General features: G+C 41.6%; 1 long non-coding RNA gene across 1 annotated transcript; it reads right to left on the bottom strand.

Annotated features, from left to right (window-relative positions):
- Positions 1–9,521: 9,521 nt before the first annotated feature.
- LOC102242726 lies at positions 9,522–11,769 on the bottom strand. The gene is made up of 3 exons (XR_313408.2): positions 11,389–11,769; positions 11,117–11,296; positions 9,522–9,744 (listed from the first exon to the last, which is right to left on the bottom strand). It is a non-coding gene; the product is annotated as an uncharacterized LOC102242726 (long non-coding RNA).
- Between the last annotated feature and the right edge of the window lie 84 nt (positions 11,770–11,853).

Genomic DNA, 11,853 nt, shown 5'->3' with positions numbered 1-11,853 from the left:
AAGTTACTAGTTTTTAAAATCAGTACTTTTTCATGGTAAAAACTTGACCAAAAATCTGTCACAGAATTTTGAGACCCATTTAAAACAAAGTTTAATGAGGGAATAAAGAATGAAAGATGACCCAAGATTAGAACTACGGATGGCTCTTTCAGAACTCTTACACAAAGAAAAACATGGTGGGAGAGGGGAGAGAACTCACTGAAGGTGACAGTGAGAGACTAGTTAGTAAAGGTAAATACCATGCCATGTATCTTAGCCCCATATAAACTCATCTGAGACTTTTGGAGAAGAAATAAGCCAGCATTTTTTGTTGTTCTTATTCGATAGAACAGAAAGTTAAGAGGTATTTAAACTTGGAAGAGGTCGTTATGTAAAATGCTAAGGAACTATTGTGACATTCTATCTGGCAGGCAGTTATTCAGATATTTTTATTTGATCTGTTGCTAAGATTTTATGCCCTATCTGGGTATAAAGAGTCCTTAGTTGCTTTCCAATTTAAAATTAAGTACATTCCAGCTACACAAAAAGCACATATTTATGATGCTCTGCTTTTTACGAAGCTTAGCGTGGAGTGGCATATTTATGCCAAGGTAGGTTTTCATGGAAAACTGATATGTGAAATTATATCAGTTCCTTATATTCTTGTATTATTTAACCATGAAACCCCATCTTTATCCTAAAGCCCAAATAAAAGGCTATACTGATAACTCTCCAACCCTATTGAGAGAAGCAGAAAGACTCTAATGAGAGAAATACTTCCTTGGGAAACAATAACATTTTTCTAAATTTGGTTTAGCTAGTTAGTGAAATCTCTAAACCCATTGAAACAATATAAAGATTCTAAAAATATTTTTCTCTGTTTAAATAACAGTGGATAAGAGTCTTAATTCCATAGAAATTCTCTGAGATTAAATAGACTTTCCTCTCAAACTGAGAGGAAGTATTCTAAAAACTTTTTTCAATGAATACCATTGCAGTTTAGAATCCTCATGTTGACTACTGTTATGTAAAGATAAAAGTTCCACCCCATCCCCCACCAGTGAAATAAAATGTTGTTGAAGCCCAATGAAAATGGCAAATTGCTAGACAAAATCTCTGGAAGAATCCAGAATTTAGTCTATAGGGACCCAAGTGCAAGTCACAAGTCAGGGTCATTGGTGACCCAAAGTCCTCTTTCTGGGACAAGGGACACCACACAGGGATTCTGCTGCCAGAGACCCCTCTCTGTCCCAGCATAGAGAGAGTTCCTTCTCTCTCATCAAGTCTTACTGTGAACAAGGGCACAGCCTCCCATGTCCTACAACCCCTTTCTTGCTGTCCCTGAACTATCCCCTTTTCATTATAAGGTTTTAATACTGACCTTAGAGCAGGGTTTCTCAACCATGGCATTGCTGGTATTTGGGCCAGATAATTCTTTGTTGTGAGGCCCTGTTTGTGCCTGCTGGGATGCTTAGCATCAACAGGCCTTTACCCACTAGATGCTGGTAGCACCCCCTCACCCAGGTGAGCCAACCAAAAATGGCTCTAGTCAAATGTCCCCTGGGTAAGGTTGGGGGCCAACACTGTCTCTGGTTGAGAATCACAGCCTTAGTCAATAAGGAAAATGACTAATGGTGGTGACAAATGCCCTGCCATCTTTTGTCCTTCTCACAGTCTGAGGATACATGGCATGGGCCATCACCTGGGATACGAATGCCAACCTTGGTCTGGGTTCTGGACTTGCTATGCCCTCGAGCTAATACTTGTATTTCTTTGAGCCTCTGTTTTAGAATAAAGATGTATTCATTCATTGGACATGTACTCAATGCCCATGGACATGGAATATGAAAGGGGGCCTCCTTCAAAGTTGTTCACAGTTTAGTGAGGAGCTAGAGATCAACAGTAATTAAAATAGGAGCTTTAAGTTCCAACTAGAGGTTTCCCACACCTTGGTGAAAAGGGAGACAGACCTTGGATTCCTTGGTTGTCCTCCTATCAGATGTGTACCTGTGAAGTCCATTACCCAAGTCCATGTTCTGTTGCCTTCTGCTACTGGTGGCACTGCCCTGCTGGAGGCTAAGACCAGCAGGTCATAATTATGCAAGCGGTCCTCAGAAGGCTGATGGTCAGTGGGCTTTTAGCAAGAAAGAGGGCTATGCACAGATTGCTCTGTCAAGACAATGAATGGCTCTAGGCAACCCCCTAACCTGATAATCTTTTTTTTTTTTCTTTTTAAAAAATATATTTTATTGATTTTTTACAGAGAGGAAGGAAGAGGTACAGAGAGCCAGAAACATCGAGCTGCCTCCTCCTGCACGCCCCCCACTGGGGATGTGCCCGCAACCAAGGCACATGCCCTCGACCGGAATCGAACCCGGGACCCTTCAGTCCGCAGGCCGACGCTCCATCCACTGAGCCAAACCGGTCCTGGCCCTGATAATCTTTTACTGTTTACCAAACCTTACTTTTGATATGTGTGTTTGCTTTGCTAAACGGCAAAATGTGTAAATAAAAAGCCGTGGGTCCAGATATTCGGAGAACCACTCCACTAGAGAGTGGGTATGTGTCTGGCTCCCCCAATGGCTTCTAAATTTGTATTTCTTGTCTAGTTTATCCATTTATGTCACAGCCCCTTCTCCAGATTCCTGAACCCTTGCTGCCAAAAGACTGCAGCACTGCCCGTGGCCTATTCCTTCTCTGTACTCAGTCTCCCTCATGAGAGTTGAAGCCATGGCAATGTCTCGCCTTCTTAGCCTCTTACCCACTTCTCAGTCCCAAAGGCTCTGACCGTGGGAGGGCTCCTCTGTTCACCCCTGTGTGAGTAATAAAGAGATCGGTCCAAGACCCCTGGCTTCCACTGGCAACGTTTAACCCATCCTTCATACCCCAGGGGAGGTCACATTTCAAAACTCTCCTCTCAATTCTGCCCAAACAATGTCCTGCCCTGACCTACAAAGGCCAGTGGTGACCCTGCCAGCACTGTTCAAAGGCCCCATAGGATTATCAATACCAAAGGGCCGTAGATAAGAGACTTTTATTGCCAACCGTTTTCTCCTGTTTCAACATAAAGCAGCATCCACACAGAACAAAGATCAATATCTTTATTACATGCCCAAGTAAAAGATGAGGTTGTGTTGATTTGTACTCATTTCCTGGAACCCAGCCAGATTTGATGAAATCTGGATATTTTTCCCTCCAGAGGAAATTTAACTCTTCAGTGTCCTATTGTGTGGTTTGTGAAAAACCCAGACCTCATGGTTGTTTGTCAGCCCCCCCAACTTTAGCCCCTCCTACCACTGAGAGTCTCTGAGTGTGGAAGGAAAACTCTGTCTCTCTTAGCAAATTTCTATTTTTCTACTTAACCTACACAATATTTTATAAATGGTCACTTCTGTGTGAACGTACTTCAGCTTAATGTAGCACACCTGGTATCAGTATGGTCATCACGGGCAACTTGGAAATTTGTGTTACAAAGATTTAAAATATATATATATTTCAGAGAGGAAGAGAGAGGGTGCACACAATGAGTGGTGTTAGCTGAGAGCCCCCATTCGGGGCCTGAGCCTTTGTCAACTGCCAGGTGAGTTGACTGCGGGTAACGCAGCTAGAAATACACTAACTTTGGAGAGAAACAGAAAGAAAGTTCTAGTGAGTGTTCTTGTTTATCCTCATAAGTTGGTGATGATGATGATGATGATGATGACAACTTGATGATAGGCTTTTTGTATTGTATTTTAGAGCGTCTGTAAAACAATGTTACACAAGTTATCTCATAACATAAAGTTATGTTATATCACACTGGGCTCTGTGTCCATAGACTTTGGGCTATTTGGTTTTGTTTTAAAAAAATTACATAATCAATAAGGAGAAGAAAAGAACTCTGATTTTTAAAAAGTGGGTGAAGGATATGAAAAGGTAATTTGCAAAAATAAAACAAGCAACTGATTAAGTACATGAGAAAATGTTAAGAATCATAAATACAGGCCAGTTTAACCAACTAGATGCCATTTTACTCACCAGAGTAGCAAACATTTTAAATGATCTAAGTTTTCTGTGTTGAGGTACTGACTTTAGTTGCAAATGATAAAAAAACAAACAAAAAGCCTAGTTCAAAGTTCAACGTAACTGATAAAAATGAAATGTACGGGCTCAGACCCCAGAGTCCATGGGGAATCTGGATTCAGGCAGACCTGGGCGTGGGGCTCAGCTGACCCTATCATAACACCATTTGTCTGCAGACGATTGCTCTGTTTCAGTGTCACCTTTGCTCCACATAATGGCAAGACGGTGTCAGACCCTAGGCCTCTGTGTGCTCCCATAGCTCAAGTCCAGTTTGAAGGGGAAAAAAAATCAGTATTATCTCTAGAAGTGCAAACAATAGTGTTGTTGCCAGGCGGTGGCTCTGAGCAGGTCACCTCAGGCAACAGGCTGTGTGCACTTACTGGGTCAGGCCTGCCTGGGTCACAGCCACAACCGCATGGACCCTAACTGGGAGGCAGCAGTCTCCCAGAGATGAGTTAGGCGACTGCTCCAGAGAGGTGAGGAGGTGCCAGGAGAGGAACAACTGATGAATATTCCAGTCAGCCTAAGTGGGGAAATGATCCCTCCCATGTGCTGGGGAGAAAGTCAGCGTAGGAATAGCCTTTCTGGAAGTGAATTTCACAATGTAGAGCATGAAACCTTCCAAAATACCCACACCTTTCGACCTTATTTCTAAAAGGCTATTCTACCAAAATAACTGAATATGTGTGCAGAAATCTGCATACAAAAATAACATGAATAAGGGGGAATACTAAGCTTCAAATAATATGACATACAAATTCACACGAGAAGATAGCTATAAATAGGAAACGTGAGTAATAAAAATATCTATAATTAATAACATCTTTGTTAAATGTGTAAGTAGACATGTGTAGAAAAATAAATGAAAGATCAAACAAAACACCTTTAAAAATAGCCATTTCTGAATGATGGGATTATAGACAATATGTAGTTTCTCATTTTCTGCTTACTTGAACCTCCATTTTCCTAGCATGAACATATATAATTTTTTTTCCATAAAGAGAACATTGTGGTGGCCATGATCCAGGGCATCTCTGGCTTCTAATCCTCAGCATCAGTGGACTTGTACGTGGAGATGATTATGGCACAGAAGAACAATGAAGAGTGGTGGACGGATGGAGGGGAGTTGCGGTTTAGAAAAAAAAGCTTCTTCCTGAAGAAATTATCTCTCTTTAGAAATACAACCTTTACCCAAGAGGTGTTTGTCTTAGCCATACATCTGAGAAATAAGGAAACAGCACTGTGATGTCATCCTAAGTTAACATTGACTCCAAATCCACCCCTCAAGGTGGCACAGACAAAACACCGCTCTACCAGGAATCATGGGAAACAGTGTCCAGATCATCCTAATTCCCTGAAAATTTCATGGAATGGAGAGAGAGAGAAATAAGGTCAAAACTACTGGTTTGTTGAAACTAGAGCTATTCAGATGGATGGCTTACTGAATTGAATTTAAACCAGGAACGTTGAATTTTGAAATGGTTAGCAGGTTGCCTATAAGAATCAAAGTATGTACTGTGTACCTATTAGGATACTCAGATTGGACGCAGGCACTTTAAAATGCCTGGCACTCTGGAACATTCAGACAGAGTTGATTTTTAACTAATGTTGATAGAAGGCTGATTGTTTTCGAGCTGCTTTGCAGGGAGTCCTTTCCAAACAGAAGTTTCTGCCAACACATACCCAGAGGCACTCCCACTCCTGGGCTCCTTCCCCTAAGGTGCCTGGGAAATACTGAGCATTCAAAGAACTAGTCCTGACTTATTAGGGCCTGGCTCCTTCCCCAAAGCTCTATGTTCAGTAGCTTTTTTCAGTGGTGCCCGGTCCTTCCTAACTTCTCTCCCACACCCTTAACTGGATGTTTTGTAGATAATTCACTCACCACAGGAGACTGTAGCAAACAAGCAAATGAAATAAGCTGCTTGCCTGAAGGGAACCATCCTAAAAGAGAAAGCAGCACATGTGTGACTCTGCTGGGTGAGGGCTATTGAACATGAGCCTTAATCTAAGGTGACGTAGAGTTTCTTCTCAACGTGTGGATGGTGAATCTCAGCACACAATTACCATATAGAGAACATGGGTTTCTACACATTTTGTGCTCCGGGACTCGAAACAAGATGCAAATTGAGACATCCAGAGGAATACTTGTGTTCATTGCTCATTTGTCACAGGTGTTGTTCATAATTATGGAAAGGAAGCTTGTAGAAGGGAACTAAACAGTTGTGAACCCTCTTGAGTTGAGCACAAAGAAAATTATTGTACATAATGGCAATAATATCGTTCCAGATTCCCCAAGTAAAGCTCTCAACATATTGAAGCGCATTTGTTAATTTTTAAATCAGTCAATATTCTTTTGAGTTTAAAATAGCTAACACTTAAATATGTCCACATATAAGAACACCAGTTTCTTCAACACTTTCTAAATAGGCAGGCAATTAAAACAAACTAGTGGCTTCTTCATAATGTAAAAACTAGACTTAATTTTTTAAAAACCTGCTTTATTTGGAAGCAATGGGAATAATAGAAATTCTCTACCTGAAGGCACAGCTGCTTCTGAGCTTCTGGGCCGAGGGTCTCCTGCCTCTGACAAAGGGCCACCCGTCTGCAGCCTCCCTGCTGGGCTCTGCAGGCCGTGTTCACTTGCCTTTGCTATTGACTTTAGCTTTCTGCCAACGGTTTCAGCGTTTTGTCCTGTCAACATGGTCCATGAACATGCCATTCCTGTGTCCAGCTATCCTATATAATAAAAGTGTACGTGGCATCGCGCAAAGTCGTCACAAGATAGCCACCCCAAGTTGTCACAAGATGGCTGCCACAAGATAGCCACCCCAATGTCATCACAAGTTGGCTACCACAAGATGGCCGGCAGGGGAGAACAGTTGGGGGGACCAGGTTGGCAGGGGAGGGCAATTGGGGGCCATCAGGCTGGCAGGGGAGGGCAGTTAGGGGCAAGATCAGGTCAACAGGGGAGAGCAGTTGGGGCAAGATCAGGCCAGCAGGGGAGGGCAGTTGGGGGTGACCAGGCCTGCAGGGCAGGGCAGTTGGGGGTGACCAGGCTGTCAGGGGAGGGCAGTTGGGGCAATTGGGCCATCAGGGGAGGGCAGTTGGGGGCGATCAGGCTGTCAGGGGAGCAGTTAGGTGTCAATCAGGCCAGCAGAGAAGTGGTTAGGGGGCGATCAGGCATGCAGGCAGGTGAGTGGTCCCGGAGCCAGCAGTCCCGGATTGCAAGAGGGATGTCCAACTGCCAGTTTAGGCCCAATCTCACAGAGATCTGGCCTAAACCAGCAGTCGGACATCCCCAAAGGAGTCCCAGATTGGAGAGGGTGCAGGCCGGGCTTAGGAACCCCCCCCCCCATGCACGAATTTTGTGTACCGGGCCTCTAGTTGAATATATTAACTGTTTCACGTTGGGGCCATACAATTCATATGCAGGTTTCCTTTTTGAAAAATGTTCGGCACATTCCCCATTCTTTGGAGTCAAATGAAGCTTAAATCTCATCTAACGGGACTTTCTCCATTGTAATTGCCTAGCTGCACAACCGAATAACAGGTGGGTGTGGATAGCTGAACCTGAAAGGGTCTTCTGGCAAATGGTACCTATGCCACGAGCAAAGTATAAAATATCACTGAAATTTAAGTACGAAAGGGAGTTGGTTGATGTCTAGGTCCTGTTCCCTCCTAATTCAGAAAATAAGATGTAACACGGCTGACAAGCTACAATTCCCAGAACAAATCTGGCCCAGTACTTCTTTTTGCAAATCAAGTCTTATTGGCACACAGCCATGTACATTCAGTCATAATTATGGAGGCTTGCTTTCACCCTATAACTACAGTGACAGAGACAGTAAGGCCCACAAAGCTGAAAAGATTTGTTATCTGGCCCTGCCTAGGTGGCTTAGTTCGCTGGAGCGTCCTCCTGTACACCAAAATGTTGCAGGTTCAAATCCCAGTCAGGACACATACCTGGGTTGTGGATTCTATCACTGGTCAGAGCACATACAGGTGGCAAATGATCGATGTTTTTCTCTCACTTCTATATTTCTCTCTTTCTCTTTCTCCCTCTCCCTCAATCTCTAAAATCAATAAATATTCTTGGGTGAGAATTTTTTTAAAAATATATTTTATTGATTTTTTACAGAGAGGAAGGGAGAGAGATAGAGAGCCAGAAACATCGATGAGAGAGAAACATCGATCAGCTGCCTCCTGCACATCTCCCACTGGGGATGTGCCTGTAATCCAGGTACACGCCCTTGACCGTAATCGAACCTGGGACCTTTCAGTCCGCAAGCCGACGCTCCATCCACTGAGCCAAACCGGTTTCGGCAGGGTGAGAATTTTTTTTAAAAAGTAGGTTAAAAACCCAGTTTAGCACTCGTGTCATAGAGTTTGGACTTCTCTGTCAGGATACCTTGACTGCAAAAAAAACATACTGGTTTCTGAGGAGCCCATTTCTGCTCAAGAAGTTCTATCTTATTTTAATTTTTAAGAAAAAGTTTCCCTATACAGTGAAATACACCTCCTTGCAACTTCTATCCTTCCATCCTAGATTTATCTACTCCATCCACACAAAATAATTTATTCTCCTTTTTGTACTTTTTAAAATATTTAAAGACATAACCACTTTCCCACTAAATCTCCTTTGTTTTCTATATTCTTAAAAATTGCATTACATCAGTTTGGTTAGAAAGTTAGATTTTCAGGGATTTGATACTTAAGTAAATAATTAATGCATATTGCTGCACTGCAGAACTCTGTTTATTAAAAATGGAGGATAGCAAGGCCAATAAAATGATTTCTGGTTGTAATGCAGTAGCATATTTCAAATATGCAAGCTGTGATGCCTTTTAGATCAAGGGTATCAATCAAGACACCAACAATTTCTTTTTATTGCACTTTCCTGATCTTAGTCAACTTATGTTTCATGAGCATAAAGGCTGTACTAAAAATCACATTTCTATATAGAAACCTGATGCTAATATTTTCTTTTTTTATAAGTTGACTCAGAACCTATGAGTCAACTTATAAATGATCTGCTCTCCTTGGTACAATCTGGAAAGTATCATCATCATAATTATTCTAATAACTGATGCCACTGATATAATTTTTAAAACCTAAGCTCAAGCCTAAGTATTTAATTAACCTTTTCAAATTAAATGTATATGTATATATGTATATTTGTGTTCAACAAGAATACCTTAAAAATTCTGGAACTTCAATTAACTTATATCCTTTGGGTCTGTCAATTGAAATTGAATTGGACTATGGACCCCTCTGTTGAGAAATATATATGTTTATTTGGGTACAGACATCAGTTAACTCACCTTTTGGGATCAAGAGCAAGGGTAATATAATGGTGGTGATGAAAATATAAAAACTCTCTCTTTGGTAGACTTGACCCCAAGGTAAGTGGGGATAACAAAAAATTAGGTGTAGGTATTAAGACTATTAAATTCATGATCTACACATTGTAAATGCAAAGATTCTCTTAAAGAAAGACTTTATTCCTACTAAGGCACAGCCAATCATAGAGTTAGGATGCATCTGTGTTTCTCCTCTTCAACTTGATCCAGATGCCATTAGTAGGACGAAGAATCAGCTCTCCTGCCAGACCAAGTTCTTCTCTTTTCTGGTTGCATTCTACCCAAAAATGCCTCAGGATGCATGAAAGAATTACCTTTTCTTCCATCATGGCAAACCTTTGACCTTCAAATTAATATAAATAGCATAACTTTAATTACAGATATATCTCAAATGGGAGAAACAACAGGTTCTATTAGAGGGAGCAAGGGATGTTAGATTTTCACAGTAGGCCCTGCGGGAAGCAGTATCACTCATGATGCTTCCTAATAATAAAGATTCTTGAGTAACCTTCCCTGCTCCCACCCAGTGCATCTGAATAGCTGTGTGGACAAAGAATCCAGGCCATGCAGCACCCAGATGAATCCTGGGCTCATTGAAGCATGAGAACCACTACTCTAGAATGCTCTCCTCTGGGCCTTCAATGCAGTTTACTATAGAGTTACCAGGCCTCATTGCAGCAATGCCTGCATTTACATAAATAAAATGCCAGAGATACTAAGCCAAAGTGTTTATAATGCATGGCGGTGTGCAATCATTTTGTTTAAGTACTTCCACTGGTCCTATGGTGAGCATTCTCAGTTTTGGTTTTGAAAAAGGCAATTCTTAAAAACAATAAAAGCAGGTTAAATAAACTGTTATGAATAAGATATCTACCATGTAAAGTATATTCTACTTCAATCCAAAGATCTACATTTTAAAACTCTACCATGAACTGGTTATGCTTTATGTTATGGGCTGAATGGTATTCCCGCCCAATTCATCTGCTGAATTCTTAGCCCTCAGTACCTGACAATGTGACTGCATTTGGGGATAGGGCCCTTAAAGAGGTGAGTAAAAGAAAATGAGGTCCTATGGATGGGCCCTAATCTAAACTGACTGATGTCTTTATAAAAAGAAGAGATCAAGCCCTGGCTGGGTGGCTGAGTTGGTTGGTATGTCATCCCATTCACCATAAGGTTGTGAGTTCAGTTCCATCAGGGCATATACTTAGGTTGTGGGTTAGATTCCTGGTTGGGGCACGTATGGGAGGCAACCACTCAATGTTTCTCTCACATCAATGATTTCCTCTCTCTCTAAAAATCAATAAAAATGTATCCTTGAGTGGGGATTAATTAAAAACACACCCACACCCACACACAGACAGAGGAATAAACTCTTTCTGTGAAGACAGAGGGAGAAGACATCTATCTATAAGCCAAGGAGAGAGGCCTCAGAAGAAACAAGCCCTGCAGACACTTTGATCTGGGACTTCTGGCCTCCAGAATTGTGAGAAAATAAAATTCTGTCATTTAAGCCACCCAGTCTGTGGTGCTTTGTTACAAGAGCCCCAGAAAACTGATATTCTTCATGACAGTCATAGTAAAGTGGGGGGAAAATAAAACAACTAGTTTTTTCACAGACTTGTATCTGAGACACTACATCTCAAAGACACTATGGTGAGAAACCCCCTGCCATGTGCATCTGAAAGGTCAAACCGATTCTGATGGATACAAACCTATACAGTTTCTGGGTCCAGCAGAGAAGGGCACATATGCATATGGATGGCGTCCCATCGAATTCTCGGGAAAGAACCGCTCTGGCTTGAACTCCTCAGGGTCAGGGAAGTACTTTTGGTCTCTATGCAGTGCGTAGGGAACGATGAGTATTTGAGAGCCTTTCACGATGTTGTACCCCCCTGTCATGAGGCAGTCGATATGTCATGAGAACAGAGCAAGACAGACACAGAAAAGTCCACTCTCCCCACTACTTTCATGAAAGAATTCTCACCAACATCACAATCTTCATTAAGACCACGGGCAATTATAGGCACAGAAGGAAAAATACGAAGGGTCTCCTTAATAACACACTCCAGATATTTAAGTTTCTTCAGGTCTTCTAAGGTAACAGGGCGATCAGAATTCCCTGATCAAAGTAAATACATGAAATAAAATAAATGAAAGAACGATTTGGGCTTGGCGGATAAAACATCAAAAAAGAATATATTATAACATCAATACACTGAATGTTAAATACCAACAGCTAAAGTAAAATTCTTAATAGTATAGATAATCAAAATAAAATGAGACAATAATGCTAAGTAAAAAATCCAGACGCAAAAGGTCACATGTTGTATCATTAAATTTGGAGGAAGTACTCAGAGAAGATAAATCCATAGAGACAGAGTGTAAATGAGGTGCCTCCAGGGGCTGGAGGAGGAGAAAATGGGGAGTGGCTGATTAATGGTGCAGGGTT

Source organism: Myotis brandtii, unplaced genomic scaffold (assembly GCF_000412655.1).
Source record: "Myotis brandtii unplaced genomic scaffold, ASM41265v1 scaffold1719, whole genome shotgun sequence".
NCBI classification, from domain to species: domain Eukaryota; kingdom Metazoa; phylum Chordata; class Mammalia; order Chiroptera; family Vespertilionidae; genus Myotis; species Myotis brandtii.
Note: the sequence above shows the minus strand (reverse complement) of the source record. Positions and strands in the feature narration are given on the sequence as shown.